General features: G+C 39.4%; 1 protein-coding gene and 1 long non-coding RNA gene across 2 annotated transcripts in view; both read left to right on the forward strand.

The window, feature by feature from the left end:
- Window positions 1-17712, forward strand: part of b3glcta (beta 3-glucosyltransferase a) — a 577905-nt gene that overhangs the window by 47801 nt on the left and 512392 nt on the right. The gene's annotated exons all lie outside the window — the stretch shown is intronic.
- LOC117508601 lies at window positions 6575-16316 on the forward strand. The gene is made up of 3 exons (XR_004560141.1): window positions 6575-6588; window positions 6872-6876; window positions 16158-16316. It is a non-coding gene; the product is annotated as an uncharacterized LOC117508601 (long non-coding RNA).

Raw genomic sequence — 17712 nt, forward strand, 5'->3', positions numbered from 1 at the left:
GACATGTCACCCATTGAGCATGTTTGGGATGCTCTGGACCGGCGTATACGACAGCATGTACCAGTTCCTGCCAATATCCAGCAACTTCGCACAGCCACTGAAGAGGAGTGGACCAACATTACACAGGCCACAACTGACAACCTGATCAACTCTATGCGAAGGAGATGTGTTGCACTGCATGAGGCAAATGGTGGTCACACCAGATACTGACTGGTATCACCCCCCAATAAAACAAAACTGCACCTTTCAGAGTGGCCTTTTATTGTGGACAGTCTAAGGCACACCTGTGCACTAATCACACCTGTGAGGTGGGATGGATTATCTCAGCAAAGGAGAAGTGCTCACTATCACAGATTTAGACTGGTTTGTGAACAATATTTGAGGGAAATGGTGATACTGTGTATGTGGAAAAGGTTTTAGATCTTTGAGTTCATCTCATACAAAATGGGAGCAAAACCAAAAGTGTTGTGTTTATATTTTTGTTGAGTGTATATATATATATATATATATATATATATATATATATGTATATACACATATATATATATATGTATATATATATATATGTATATGTATATACACATATATATATATATATATATATATATATATATATATATGTATATGTATACACCTACACATACCTACTTACATACAAAATACTATATATTTACAAGCCGAAAGCAAAAAACAAAAACACCCTAACCCTCATTACCCTTCCTCCTCCCTATACCTAGAAAAAAACATATTTTTGTACCGCTGTTTGAACTGGTTCATGCTTGGACATTGCTTGAGCCCCACTCCCAATCTGTTCCACATCCTCACCCCACAGACAGAAATACAGAAACCTTTTAATGTTGTTCGTGCCCACTGATGCTTTAAATTAAATTTCCCCCTCAGACTGCAATCCCCTGATCTGTTAAAAAACATATTTTTAATATTTGCTGGAAGTAAATTGTTTATTGCTTTATACACGATTTGTACTGTTTGAAAATGAACCAAGTCTGTGAATTTTAAGAATTTGGATTGTAAAAATAGTGGATTTGTATGATCTCTATAGCCAGTATTATGAATAATTCTTATAGCTCTTTTCTGCATTACTGATAGTGATTGTGTTGTACCTTTATAAGTATTACCCCATACCTCTGCACAGTACTGTAAATATGGTAAAACCAGTGAGCAGTAAAGAATGCGGAGTGAGTTGTGGTCCAGAATATGTTTCGCTTTGTTTAGAACTGAAATGCTTCTTGACAGTTTACTTTGTATATGTTTTATATGAGTCTTCCAGTTTATCTTATCATCTATTATCACCCCCAGAAACTTATTTTCATGTACCCTTTCAATATCTACCCCCTCAACTTGTAACTGAACCTGTATGTCTGTATTACAATAGCCAAATAACATGTATTTTGTTTTACTTAAGTTTAATGATAATTTGTTTCTGTCAAACCATATTTTCAATTTTCCCATTTCTATACTGATCCTCCTCAGTAACTCCTGCAAATCCCCCCTGAACAAAAAATGCTTGTCATCTGCAAATAATACTAATTTTAATATTTTGGAAAAATTGACTATCATTTATATAAATTAGAAACAGTTATGGACCCAATACTGACCCCTATGGGACGCCACAAGCATTGTCCAAGCATGATGATGTACACTCAACAAAAATATAAACGCAACACTTTTGGTTTTGCTCCCATTTTGTATGAGATGAACTCAAAGATCTAAAACTTTTTCCACATACACAATATCACCATTTCCCTCAAATATTGTTCACAAACCAGTCTAAATCTGTGATAGTGAGCACTTCTCCTTTGCTGAGATAATCCATCCCACCTCACAGGTGTGCCATATCAAGATGCTGATCAGACACCATGATTAGTGCACAGGTGTGCCTTAGACTGTCCACAATAAAAGGCCACTCTGAAAGGTGCAGTTTTATCACACAGCACAATGCCACAGATGTCGCAAGATTTGAGGGAGTGTGCAATTGGCATGCTGACAGCAGGAATGTCAACCAGAGCTGTTGCTCGTGTATTGAATGTTCATTTCTCTACCATAAGCCGTCTCCAAAGGCGTTTCAGAGAATTTGGCAGTACATCCAACCAGCCTCACAACCGCAGACCACGTGTAACCACACCAGCCCAGGACCTCCACATCCAGCTTGTTCACCTCCAAGATCGTCTGAGACCAGCCACTCGGACAGCTGCTGAAACAATCGGTTTGCATAACCAAAGAATTTCTGCACAAACTGTCAGAAACCGTCTCAAGGAAGCTCATCTGCACGCTCGTCGTCCTCATCGGGGTCTCGACCTGACTCCAGTTCGTTGTTGTAACCGACTTGAGTGGGCAAATGCTCACATTCGCTGGCGTTTGGCACGTTGGAGAGGTGATCTCTTCACGGATGAATCCCGGTTCACACTGTCCAGGATAGATGGCAGACAGCGTGTGTGGCGTCGTGTGGGTGAGCGGTTTTCTGATGTCAATGTTGTGGATCGAGTGGCCCATGGTGGCGGTGGGGTTATGGTATGGGCAGGCATCTGTTATGGACGAAGACCACAGGTGCATTTTATTGATGGCATTTTGAATGCACAGAGATACCGTGACGAGATCCTGAGGCCCATTGTTGTGCCATACATCCAAGAACATCACCTCATGTTGCAGCAGGATAATGCACGGCCCCATGTTGCAAGGATCTGTACACAATTCTTGGAAGCTGAAAATGTCCCAGTTCTTGCATGGCCGGCATACTCACCGGACATGTCACCCATTGAGCATGTTTGGGATGCTCTGGACCGGCGTATACGACAGCGTGTACCAGTTCCTGCCAATATCCAGCAACTTTGCACAGCCATTGAAGAGGAGTGGACCAACATTCCACAGGCCACAATTGACAACCTGATCAACTCTATGCGAAGGAGATGTGTTGCACTGCATGAGGCAAATGGTGGTCACACCAGATACTGACTGGTATCCCCCCCCCAATAAAACAAAACTGCACCTTTCAGAGTGGCCTTTTATTGTGGGCAGTCTAAGGCACACCTGTGCACTAATCATGGTGTCTAATCAGCATCTTGATATGGCACACCTGTGAGGTGGGATGGATTATCTCAGCAAATGAGAAGTGCTCTCTATCACAGATTTAGACTGGTTTGTGAACAATATTTGAGGGAAATGGTGATATTGTGTATGTGGAAAAAGTTTTAGATCTTTGAGTTCATCTCATACAAAATGGGAGCAAAACCAAAAGTGTTGCGTTTATATTTTTGTTGAGTGTATATTCCCCCAACTTCACAAACTGTTTTCTGTTACTTAAGTAGCTTCTCACCCAGTGCAACACCAACCCCCTAATCCCATACTGTTCAGGTTTACTGATTAATATGTCATGATTGATTGTATCAAAAGCCTTTTTAAGGTCTATAAATATTCCAACTGAATGTAATTTGTGGTCTATGGCGTTTGTAATCTCCTCAACTGATTCTATTAATGCAAGTGATGTTGAACTATGTGCTCTGAATCCATATTGACTAGCAGTAAGTAATTTATGTTTATTTATGAATTTGTCTAATCTATTATTGAATAACTTTTCTAATAATTTAGAAAATTGTGGAAGCAAAGAAACAGGTCTGTAATTTGTGAAGTGGTGTCTATCCCCAGTCTTATACAGCGGCACAACCTTAGCTATTTTCATTTGATTGGGAAATTTACCAGTTTGAAATGATAAGTTACAGATGTATGTTAATGGTTCTACAATCCATTCAATGACCTGTTTTACCACCACCATATCAATTTCATTTAAATCGGTAGATGTTTTATATTTACAATTATTCACAATGTCTATAATTTCTTTTCCATCCACTGCTGTGAGGAACATTGAACAGGGATTTATTTCTATGAGATTATTATCCCAATCCTCAGGTTGGGAATTGGGAATTTTTTCTGCCAAGTTTGGTCCAATATTTACAACAAAATTATTAAAACCGTTGACTACCTCATCCTTATTTTCCTTCTTGACATTATTATCAATGAAATACTGAGGGTAACTCTGTTTTTTATTACCATTTTTGATAATGCTATTTAATATATCCCATATTCCTTTAATATTGTTTTTGTTATTATATAATATGTTACTATAATATTCCTTCCTACATACCCGTATAATATTAGTTAATCTATTTTTGTATTTCTTATATCTATTTTCTGCCTCTTTAGTCTTTAGTTTTATGAATTCTCTATACAGTGTATTTTTCATATTACATGCATTTCGTAACCCTTTCGTCATCCATGGTCGATCTTGGATTTTTTGTTTTCTGTAGTCTTGTTTAATTGGACAATTTTTATCATATAATGATGTAAATATTTGTAAAAAAGTTTCATATGCACTATCAACATCACTTTCACTGTATACCTTTTCCCAGTTTTGCTCCTGTAAATCCTTCTTTAGTGTGTTCATGTTTTCCTCTGTCCGCACTCGCCTGTATTTTATTTTCTCCTCTGGCTGATTCCGCCAATGGTTTCTATTATAAACGATGAAAACTGGTAGATGATCACTAATGTCATTGATTAATAATCCACTCAGTGTTATTCTCAATATCATTGCTGAATATATTATCAATTAAGGTAGCACTATGGGATGTAATTCTGCTTGGCCTGGTGATTTTTGGATATAAACTCATACTGTACATTATACTGATAAATTCATCTGTTATTTTATGCTTATTTGGATTGAGCAGATCAATATTTAAGTCACCACAAATTAACACAGTTTTTTGATTAGTTTTTGAGAACATTTTTCCCATACAGTCAGTGAATGTTTCAATACTAGATCCTGGTGCTCTATATATACAGCTGACTAATACATTTTTGCTTTTTTCTTCACATATTTCAGTAGTTATACATTCTAATAAGTTATCAATCACAGTTGTCATATTGTCTACTATTTTATAATCCATGTTCTTATCCACATACACAGCCACTCCTCCTCCACTCTTATTCTTTCTGTTTACACAATTAAATTCATATCCATCCAGTTCAAAATCCATTCCTTTATCTTCATTGATCCATGTTTCTGATATAGCAATTATGTTAAATATTTTTTTAAATTGACTTAAATATTCTTTACACTGTCACTTCAATGTTCACCAGAGTGGTCTGAGAATGAGTGTGACCCATTCATCACCTTGAATTCTGAGGCACAAGCAGTCTTTCCCCCATCTAAGTCCACTTAGTCTTTATTATACAGGATTCATTTTGGAATTTTGTATCTCTGGGATTCCATAGGGTAAAAATTCTCCCTTTTCATTTCATGCAACATGCAATCTCCATTCAGTCACTGAATACTGATGTTCAAATGCAGTGTACAGTTAGATACAACCCATTTAACCAAAGGCAATGCGCATCTTATTATTATTTTTTTTTTCACCTTGCCAATAACCATAATATAAAACGTCCTTTTAATCAGGAGTGAAGGAGCCTTCACTTCACAGAAAACTGGATTCATCAGTATTTTATCTTTTATCTGCCTGGTCGGCGGCGCATTTCCAGCTGGAGTATGCCGCAGAACACCTCTGCAAGTCGGGTCAGACCTCGGCCACTGCCCAGAGCACTCGCACTATTCAAACACTAGCACTACTTTGTGGGCGTAACGCACCCAAGCGCAGTTCCGATTGCATAGTGTGAGTTCACCAAAAACAAACAGTGCCATAAACTTTTAGTCATATGAAACTAAAGCTTTCATATGAATAAAAACTAGATGGGGGAATCTCTAGGCATGTCACAATTTGAATCTGTTATGATTCAGATGGCTGCGATTCAAATGACAATAAAATGATTATTGATGCACCTTTTTCTATAATTTATTTTTTCTCACTGAGTGGTTACTTGGTGCTGTTCAAAGCAGGCCCATTCCGCGTTACAGTTCGGATACAGATTTTGATGATAAATATGGCTATGATTTTTTATTGCTTGGAGTTTCCATTTTGTTTAAACATTGTTTGTGGTCCTGGGTCAGTACTCTTTCATGGAAACTAAGAAAAATTTCCCTCAATTCATCCACTTTTTGGCTACAGCCTGATTTTCAACGTTACGTGTGTTACAGTCAGAGAAAAATGAAATGTTCTCACTTTTTTCGAATCCTCAAAAGTCTGTGAAGTGTGCAACTGAGTGCATTTCTCTTGATTATGATTTGAATACCCAGTATATCAAGTTACCATATCAGGTATTGTTGGGGGTTTAAGAAACACAGAAATCTTTTGATGGGGTAATTTCTGTGTTACGTACGTTACAAAAAAGAGTTACGTGCATTACGCGTCTGAACTGGGTTTGAAAAAATAAATTCTTGGGGCATGTTATGAACATTGAATGATTTATTTTTCTTGAAAATAAATATTTTTCACAAAATACAGTGGTTTAGTAGTCTTTTTTTTATAATGGGTTCAGGTAGGAAGCCATTCATAAAAAGGAAACTGCAAGAAGTCATTCTTGCTGAGACTAATTTCTGTTATGAAACAATGTTGTAAAACTGATTAAGGAAGAAGTTTCCTGACACAACTGACAGGGCTTCCAAGTCTTCTATAAAGGAATAGAGTGGAAAAAGCCCTAGCATACCCAAATTCTCTATGCAGCAGAGAGGGCTGATTTTCAGGATCAGTCAGTTTAATTCAGGATCAGTCAGTATATTAATTCAGAATCAGTCAGTTTTATGGGTGAAAGTATGGGTGCAAGGTTGAGTGGAAGTATTTCGCTACTTCTCAAGGTAAAGGTGTAGTTGACGGAATTGGAGGTTCTGCTAAATCACTTGTGAGAAGTAAGGTAATGAGCAAAGGTGACCATGCAGAAGTTGTACAGAGTTCAGAAGATTTCTATCGAGTTGCAGTTGGGGCTATGCCAGGGGTTACAGGCATTCATGTGTCAGCAGATGAAATTTCAGAGTTTGTGTCAAAACAAAACCCTTGGCAAGATGTAAAACATGCCCCAGGTATCAATAAGGTGCATGTAGTTGTTTGTTGTGATGGGAAAAAGGTTGAATTGTTTAGGACCAATGCAGACACAGAAGCTTCTGGTGTTGTGAATTATGGTACCAGTAAGAGCGGCGCAAGTAGCCCTAGTGAAAGTGATAGTGACCCTCTAAAACCAGGTGACTGGGCTTTGGTTAGGTATGATGGAAATAATTTTCCAGGTGAGGTGTTAGCTTTCCATGGCTCTGATGTTGAAGTTAGTGTAATGAAACCTGCCAGAAAAGGAAAGTGGTGTTGGCCTGGACGCCCTAATGTCATTCACTATGAGCCTGAGAATGTTTTGAGAAAGTTGGACCCACCTGTTCCAGTAGGCATGGTTGGAGCAGGTGGCAAGGAAGATATTTTCTATGAATTCAGTTGTGTTGTGTAAATCAAATGTCAACATGGTCACAAGCAAATGGCAGAGAGAGAAAACACAAAAGATTTTGCTGTAAAAAATGACCTTTAAATTTTTGTAAGGCATGTAACGTTACGTGCGTTACACATCTCTCAGGCAAATTTCCATAGGGAAAATATGAAAATTCCAGTGATTTCTTTGGTTTTTATTGTTTATTGACCCATTCTACCTTTGAATAAGAGAAATGCAAGCCAAATATGGTCAATGTTTGGTTCTACATACAGAAAAGGGTCATTTTTGTTACGTGTGTTACACAGGCAACTGACTAAATCCTAATCAGATTTTTTTTTCAAAAAACATCAGTAAATCAGGCACTGAGTGACTGGCATTGATTAATGTATGCCTCTACTCAGTAAAAGACTGTTAGACTCTGTAATTTTTGTTTTAGAAATTCTAATAAAATGAGAAAAACATATATCATTGTTTTTGCCTTTTTTCTAATCTTGAAAGTGGCTTATGTTTGATGATGTGGCACGGATGGCATAAGTGATGAATCAAACTAAAGTTATAATTTTCTACTGGTTTAGATGTCTAAGTTTCCAAAAAAATGTATCCCATGGATAAAATTGAAAATTTTATTTTTCTGACCCAGGACCACTTTGGCTAGAATGGCCCAGCAGTGCTTTTGTAAAGATTAGGGATGCACAATGACGTTGTCCTTTCGGTTGTCCCGTTGGTACAGAATCGCCACAGCAGATACACCCACTTCTGCATTGGTATCGGCATAAAGGCCCTGTCGCACCTTGTTGATTTAGCCTGCGTATGCCGGCTGTGTTAAAAATGCTGGCACACGCTGGTGTACTTCTAATAAATTAATGCAGCTGTCACACCTTGACGATTAACCAGCGTATGCCGACAGCCCCGTTTCCACCCAGTGGTTCGGGTCGGTACTGCATGGTGTGGTGCGGCTCAGAAACAGAGTAATTTAACATTATTTTAGTTTTTATTTTTCATTTTTTATCTTTGTAGTCCATTTTTGATTGTGTACAGAATGCTGATGTGTCGACTGGCTGTGGTAAACACTGCCATGAATGAATGGAGTGCTGTGACTCTTGTAACTTTTAAACCGCTGAGCGGTTGCTTTCTGATAATCAGCGGACCTGATCAGGTCATCACAGACCTGAATAATGAAACGCTGTGATGATTTAAACTTTTAAAGCGCCAGTCGACCTCGATCAGGTGTGATCTGAATAAAGTGCTGTGTGATCTGTCGGTGTGGTGATCACCGCCGGCAACAACACTTTAAATGTTTGAACAGCGCATTAATCAGGTGTGATCACCTTGATCGATTGATCAGGTCATCTGATGAATCACACCACAGGGACTGCGCTTTAAAAGATTAAATCATCACAATGCTTCTGTGTGATCAGAGTGGGACACCGGCATGAGAAGCGCACATGAAGCAGAAAAACCACAGAGGGACTTGCTTTAAAACGCTACATTTCCAGACACAAATTAAAGTATTTTTGGATGTCATTTTCAAAAATCAGGAGATTGATGTGGATTTATGTCTGTCTGTGATGGTGAATTAGACTGAAATGAACAGGTCCTATTTACTCTGTGTGAATGAACCAGTCTGTTTGCATGAGGGCTGCAGGTTTCAGCCAATCAGTTGGCAGCATTAATGGATGTATTTAGACTTATGAGTAAATTAAAAAGTTACCCTTAACTTATTGGACTTATGCCACCGTTTTTCAATATGATTGGCATACCTGGCTAAATCGTCAAGGTGTGACGGGGCCTTAGGTTTTTTGTTTTTGTTTTTTTTTAATGCCAGATGCCCTTCCTGATGCAACTCCAGTCTCACAAGCCCTTAGTCTTCAAAGACATTTCCCATGCAAGTACTAACCAGGACTCACACTGCTTAGATTATGAGATCTGATGGGACCAGGCTTACACAAAGCAGACTGGCTGCTGCAGGTTTAACCTCTGCATTGCGTATGTGTTTTCTCTGCCTATTCTCTGTTGCTCCACCTCAGGACGCAAAGTCACAATATCTGGCATGGAAGATGGGCGCTATGACCAGGAGCATAAAACCTATGGGCCCTGGCATCTGTGGCCACAGTGTCTTTTGGTGTTGGGGAGTGAGGTTTAATGACTACCATATGCACAGTCGCACAAGGATGCACGATATCTGTATCAGCTGATAAAAGCTCAAAAAGTAATTATCTGTATCTGCAGATATGAAAATTTGTGCTGATATATTGTGTGCTAATAAAAATGTCCAATAACGTTTAAAGTGTTATGGTTTAGTCCACTAGAGGATGGTAGGACCCCAAAATTGCAGAGTAGGTTGAGTGAAAAACAAGGTGTTTAATGTTCCAAACAGGACTGGTGACCAACAGAGGTATTGACAAATAAGTGACCAAAAATCCCAACAGAAAAAGCAGTCTTTTCAAACAAACAAACAGCTGTCACAAAAACTGAAAGTAACCAGGAACTTACAACAGGATGATCACAGGAACCGATGGATACAAAGTTGGAGCAGGAAACATGCAAACACTGGGAGATAAACATTAATGCCGGCCAGGGAAAACAAACGGGCATGACGTAAATAGACACTGATGAATTACACTGATGAAATATAGGTGCTCTCAATCATGAATGTAGTAACACACACCGAACACAAGGGGGTGACAAACGATTATCGACATAGTGGACTGAACGTAAAATATGAGTGATGAAACGTTACCAGGGAAACCAAAGACATGGGTGCAACCTGAAAACAAAACTGAAAGGCAATAAGCCCAGAATGGCAGTAACAAAACTGAACATCAAAAGAGCTGACATCCTTGAAGAACGGAGCCTTAGGAAGAGAATTAAACCACCACCACGTGCAACCCCGAGGCGGATGCTTGGCGAAGCGCGTGGCAGAGAATCAAAGGACTGAGTGGGGACAGAGGACAGGTGGCGAGGACAAAGAGATCCAGGATGGTACCTGATGTGCCCGCTCAACCCTGTCACAAGCAGGGGACAACATGAGGGAAACGCAGTGCTTCACACCCCCACATCAGGATGAGAAGGAAACACCGATCCATGCACACCTGCTGGATACATCATACATACAGGCCAACAGACAGAAACGGATAACACGCAGGCAAACCCACATATGCAGAATGTGGAAAAAACCGGAGGAGACTGAAGGACCGAGAGGACATATGCGTATGGTGTGGGAGGAGCGCCAGAGGAAACACACATTCCCACATACACGACTTACACCAATCCGTCCATCCACACGTCCACAGCGTGCACACGCACACATAAGGACAGGAAGGCAGGTGCGACGGGACACACCCATTCATCCATCCACACACATCCAGAGCACTCACAAACCGGACTCTCTCTCACACACAACCACAGACCAAAGGGAGACAAACCCGATCAGGTGGACCCAGAGAGAAATCATACCAAACCTCAGACCCAACCCGACAAGGCTGGCACCCAACATAAAGTGCACATCTCACTCCATTCAACATGATCTTTTAAAAACCTCTAGAGGGTATGTGCGTGATATCATCAAACCTGGAAGCCAGCAGCATACTGGCATGCTGGATGGTAAACAACGCAACAGCAGCTGTGTTTGTTCCACCATAAACCGTTGTCAGCTATCATAAGGTGGACAATGGGACAGTTCACATTCTGAAAACAGGAATGACACAGATTTAGACTATTTTAAGCCTGCTGGAGCTCCGGTTTTATTAAGGATCGTTAAAACTGATCCAACATGTCGGTTCTCACAATGTGGACAACGGGACAGTCCACATGTGACACCATGAATCAAACAGTTTTAGATTGTTTTAAGCTTGTCTCAGCTCCGGTTGTACTATTGTTAAAGCAGAACCAGCATATTGTCAGATCTCACAATGTGGACAACAGGACAGCCCACATGTGAGAGCATGAATCAAACAGTTTTAGACTCATACAGAAAACATCGCGAATCAAACCATTTGAGACGGTTTTTAGCCTGTCACAGCTCCGACAAGCTAAATCCAATTTATGAACTGAAACGTAATTCAGGTTCTTCTGATTATGGGATGGCTGAAATGCATCACGGACTGTTGGCTATTACTGGTGGCTACACTGGTAATATCTGATGAGCACATTGGTGATCTGAAGACCTGAAGCAGACAGAATCTTTAAAAAAAAAAAAATAAATAAAAAATCCAGAAAATCACATTCTATGTTTTTTTAAATCATTCATTTACATTTTATTGCATGAAATAAGTATTTGATCCACTAGAAAAACAGACCTTAATATTTGGTACAGAAACCTTTGTTTGCAGTTACAGAGCTCAGACGGTTCCTGTAGTTCTTGACCAAGTTTGCAAACTGCAGCAGGGATTTTGGTCCAGGGATTCTCCTCCATACAGATCTTCTCCAGATCTTTCAGGTTTGGTGTTTCAGCTCCCCCCAAAGACTTTCTATTTCGTTCAGTTCATGACCTTGAAATGCTTCTTACGGAGCCCCTCCTTAGTTGCCCTGGCTGTGTGTTTGGGGTCATTGTCATGCTGGAAGACCCAGCCACGATCCATCTTCAAAGCTGTTACTGAGGGAAGGAGGTTGTTTGCCAAAATCTCCCGATACATGACCCCATCCATCCTCCCTTCAATACGGTGCAGTCGTCTTGTCCCCTTTAGCAGAAAAGCACCCCCAAAAATGATGTTTCCACCCCCATGCTTCACAGTTGGGACAGTGTTCTTGGGGTTGTTCTCATCCTCTAAACATGGTAAATGGAGTTGATTCCAAAAAGCTCTATTTTGGTCTCATCTGACCACATGACCTTCTCCTATGCCTCCTCTGGATCATTCAGATAGTCAATGGCGAACTTCAAATGGGCCTGGACATGTGCTGGTGTGAGCAGGGAGACCTTGCTGCCCTGCAGGATTTTAAACCATGACAGTGTCGTGTGTTACTGATGTAATCTTTGTGACTGTGGTCCCAGCTCTCTTCAGGTCATTGACCAGGTCCTCCTCTGTTGTTCTGGACTTTCTCAGAATCATCCTTACCCCACAAAATGAGATCTTGCATGGAATCCCAGACTGAGGGAGATGGACACCAAGCTGCTTGCCTGTTGTCCTGTAGTCCATCCCAGCCTTGTGCAGGTCTGCAGTTTTCTCCCTGGTGTCCTTAGACAGCTCTTTGGTCTTGGCTATGGTGGACAGGTTGGAGTGTGATTGACTGAGTATGTGAACAGGTGTCTTTTATACAGGTAACAAGTTCAAACAGGTGCAATTAATACAGGTAAAGAGTGCAGAATAAGAGGGCTTCTTAAAGAAAAATGAACAGGTCTGTGTGAGCCAGAATTCTTGCTGGTTGGTAGGGGATGAAATACTTATTTGCAGCAGTAACATATAAATAAATTATGTAAAAAAAAAAAATCATACATTGTGATTTCTGGATTTTTTTCTTTCTTTTTTTTTTTTTTTTTAAGATTATGTCTCTCACAGTGGATATGCACCTAAGATGAAAATTTCAGACCCCTCCATAATTTCTAAGTGGGAGAACTTGCAAAACCGCAGGGTGTTCAATGCCTTTATCAGTTCTTCAGTTCACAGTTGTTTTTGAGGGTACGTATCGGGAAAATTATAATTTCCCTACGATGATTGCGGACACACTGCTTCTGCACCACTGTCACACATTGTACATGTCCTGCACTACCCTCATATACTTCTCTGCCACTCCAGAGTTCTTCATGCAATACCACAACTCTTCTCTTGGCACTCTGTCATAAGCTTTCTCTAAATCGACACAATGTAAGTCCTTCTGGCTTTCTCTATACTTCTCGTCTACAATTGTGGATAGGTTGGACTGTGATTGATTGTGTGGACAGGTGTCTTTTATACAGGTAACGAGCTCAGACAGGTGCCATTAATACAGGTAAAGTGTGCAGAATAGGAGGGATTCTTAAAGAAGAACTAACAGGTCTGTGAGAGAGAATTCTTGCTGGTAGGTAGGTGATCAAATACTTATTTCATTCAATAAAATGCAAATTAATTATTTAAAAATCAGACTGTCATTTTTCAGAATTTATTTTAGATTCTCTCACAGTTGAAGTGTACCTACGATAAAACTTACACACCTCTCCATTCTTTGTAGGTGGGAAAACTTGCAAAATCGACAGTGTATCAAATACTTATTTGCCCCACTGTAGCTGAAAATGATAGCAACAGATTAAATACAATATTGTAACACCCCAGAGTTTCTTCAACACCCGTTCAAGACAGTGATCAATTTACAGGTTTATCTCACTGTCTGACACCCATAACTCCACAATATTTTAACCCTTTGCAAACTCAGTTAAACACACAAATGTTTAACTATTTCCAGGTTATCACGGTATTTTGTCGAGTGGAGGGTTGACTGCCACAGTGCCTTTTGTGGATCACAGGAAGCACCGTATAAAGTTGAACTTTTATTCACCCCTTGGTATTTCACAGATTTTAATTTGTCTGACATTTCAAATACAAAAAGTAAATCAGGCTTCTCAATATAAAAATGTCTAAAATTATCTTCCTTAGACTCAGACTAAAAACAAATCTCTACTACTTGATATAAATTAATTAAAAATATAAAAGCCAAAATGATGGGTTGCATAAGTAATCAGCCCCTTTGCTATAACGCCTGTAAATAATCAGTTTAATTGCCAGTTTTCTTCAGACAAGTCAGGAGATGGATACATGAACATTTCCAAGTCACTGAATATGTCTTGAACTTTATTTACATCAGTTATGAAGAAATACAAACAATATGGCACTCTATGGTAAATCTGTGTGGAGTAGACAGTTCTCAAAAACTGAGTGACTGTGCAAGAAGAACAGAGGAAAGCCACCAAGACACCCAGACAACCCAGAAAGAGTTTTAAGCTTCTGTGGCTGTCATTGAAGAAATTGTGCACAGTGCAATTCTGCATTTTGTATCTCCAGTTATACAGCTTAATGATGAAGTGATCATTAATGATTAATTAAGCGCCTTGGGGCAACTGTTTGTTGTGATTTGGCGCTATATAAAAAAATTGATTGATTGATTGATTGATTGAAGTGGTATAGAGGAGGGTCTTCTTTCACTAAAACATCAGATCTAGGCTTACATCTCAGATGTACTCTCTGGCAAATTGTAGGTGAACTCTCAGGTCTTCTTTTTAAGAAAATCCTCCTCTGCTCCACTTCATCATGAAGCTGTATAACTAGGGATATAAAATTCAAAGCTTGCACTGTGTGCAATTTCTCCAATCACAGCCACAGAAGCCTATCACTTCTTCTGGGTTGTCTAAATGTCTTGGTGGCTTCCCTCACTCTTCTCCTTCTTGCACAGTCACTTAGTTTTTCAGAACTGTCTACTCCTCACAGATTTACAGTGCCATACTGTTTGTATTTCTTACAGGTATTATACCAAAGGGGCGCATTACTTATGCAACCCATCATCTTGGCTTTTTTATTTTTAATTCATTTATGTCAGGTTGTAGAGATTTACTTTCAGTTTGAGTTTAAGGAAGATAATTTTAGAAATTTTTATATTGAGAAGCCTGGCTTACTTTTTGTATTTGAAATGTCAAAACCAAATTAAAATGTGTGAAATACCAAGGGGCTGAATACTTTTCCAAGTCACTGTATTTTTCTTGTTTTCCAATTTTATTTTATGCAGTTAATGATGAGGAGTAGTACTCGCAGTTTTGACATTTGGTCATGTGGTGTGTTTCTCTGTACATGATCCAGCATATATGTGTCCTAGTGTTGAGGACCACAGAGGCTGGAGAAGGTCAAGGACCCACATACATTTCACCTGATAGATGATTACTTTCAAGAGGTGTTGATGGACTGGTTGTCTGCCTGAGTGGTTGCCATCCAGAAAGCAGAGTGGTTCTGAGTTGTGGTGGATGCAGCATGTATTTGTGTTAGTGCTGCTTCCATACCCGAGCTGAATTATGAGTTTGAATGAATGTTTTGTCTTCAACTTCAACTGTTTTATCTAAGGGAACAGGATTATCTCAGGGAAGCATCATGCAAATCTGTTCAAGTACTAGAAGAGTTTTAGAGTCAGAGTCAGTTTTATTTGATAAGAGATATTCCTTAAAATTTTGACATATCTTTTATTTTTTGCAATAGAGAGCTGACTGTCTGCCATTCGGCTGTTACAGTGCTGTTTCTGACTCAGAGAAAATGACATGTGGGCCTTAATTTTGCTGTTTTACTGAAAATTTGAAATGTGACACAACCACAAGCCTATCAAATAGTAGCTGTTAATTAAGGTTGATCAACTCCAAGTGTCTCCACCACTATTTTCACTTTAATATGTGTATCAGCATACCCTGTTGGAGTGCACTCTGAGCACAAATCACTCCACTGCACACAAAGTACAATTAAAAGGAAATACACAAGAAGAGAACAGATGTCATGTGCCATGTTTTCTCCAGTTAAGGTGTTGCTGTTTTATTCTAACACAAGTACAAAATGCATTAGTGCAGCACAGCCAGTGGACACATCCCTGTGCATCATGACGAGGTACACATAAATGTTTTGCCTTTTACTTTGTCGGAGAGGTAAGAACCCAGACACTGAGTCAGTCATGTAAATTAACCCACACTTACACAGGCAGTGGAGGCAGGGGACTGAGGAGCAACAGCCCCCCACCCGGACCCAAGTTTTAGAATTACAAATCAGCGAATGACAGCCACACAGGTGCAAATATGGCTGAGCAGTTAATGAATGTGTTTTGAAAGCAAATTCATTATGTATCATTACTAGTTAGTGCTGGGCGGTATGACCAAAAATGTATATCACGGTATTTTTCTAAATTATATCGGTTTCACGGTATTTGACAGTATTTTTTTCTTTTCAAGCACAACTTGGTGTTTGCCTTATTTTCTTATGATTTAGAGAATAATTACTGCAATAAAATGGCTTGGAATGGCGTATTCTACTGTTATGAGGAGTGACTATTGTAGAAAAATGAATCACACTAGTATTAATGAAGAGGAATCAGAATGCTTGATTGTTGTAGTCAAAATACAGACCTTTTTATTATGCAAGTTTTCCAACTTAAACATCTTTTGAAAACAATGTAAACTATGTAAACTATATGACTCATGTAACTCCAAAGTAACTGAAGCAAAACTTCTTTATTCCCTGAACATTCAGTAAGGAATCATCCATAAATAAATAAATAACAAACAGAAAAGGTGTGCAGCTTGCTTTGACTTTACCTGCAGATGAGGAGGACGAAGCTCGTAGTTTCCTGATATTCCAGGACATGTTTGCTGCTGAGGTGGTGGAGTAAATTGCTCCTGTTTCCTCCTGCTGCTACAACTTTAGCGCGACAGCATTTGCATAGTATTGTAGTTTGGTCGACGTCGGACTTTTTAAACCCAAAGTATTTCCAAACAACGGACACAGCTCCTTGTTTCGGTACAAGTTCTTCCGTTTCAGTTTCTCGTTCTGGTTGTTCAGTTTCAGAACTTTCCCCCTGTTTTGCCATTATGCTCACCGCTAAACATCCGTTCACTCTACACGGGCTGTACTCATGCTGCTTGTTTGGTGCAACCGCTAAACTGTCCCCACTCAAACAATGCCCTGCAGGCACGGCATTCCGCCGCTCTGCGCAACGCACTCACCGGTATGGAGGTATTTCTAAAATTCATATCATAGGAAAAAAAAACACCGGTATTCGGTATGAACCGGTATACCGCCCAGCACTATTACTAGTGATGCACAAGACTGGTTTCCTCTGATATTTGATAGCTCAGATTTTCAATGTAATTTTTTCAGATACCGATGCCGATACATAAACATGAGGATTGTTTTTTCTTTTAATTTCCCTGAAAAGTACCAAGTCTCCGCTGTGCTGAACTTATGCATATGAACTTACGGCGATGGCTGCCTGGTTGTTGATACAAATACAAAATATGACAAACAGCATTTACAAATACAGGGTTCTCAGCAGGATTTTTTTCTCAGCGTAACGGGATGGAAAAATCACTTTAAGAAGCCGGGGGTTCGGGGACTGCTTAGGCTTCGACCCCGCTGAAGCCTTTGCTTTATGGGCTTATAAAGGGCCTTTTTTGGTGTGTTTTTTTTTTAAAACTTCAAAATTATAATCAGAAAATAATCTTGAAGTTTAAAAAAAATTGTAAGGATTTTCTATAGTAAACTGCTGTGTATAAATTAGCTCCTGTGCAGTGACACGCATTTCTACACTCTACCATGTTTTGGTCTGATGCCTCTTTTTTTGGCTTTAAAGTAAGGCTGTAACAAAGATATAAAAAAAAAAGAAAAAAAAAAAAAGAAAAAATTATGGGCTTGC

This window comes from Thalassophryne amazonica, chromosome 4 (genome assembly GCF_902500255.1).
Source record: "Thalassophryne amazonica chromosome 4, fThaAma1.1, whole genome shotgun sequence".
In the NCBI taxonomy this organism is placed as follows: Eukaryota; Metazoa; Chordata; class Actinopteri; order Batrachoidiformes; family Batrachoididae; genus Thalassophryne; species Thalassophryne amazonica.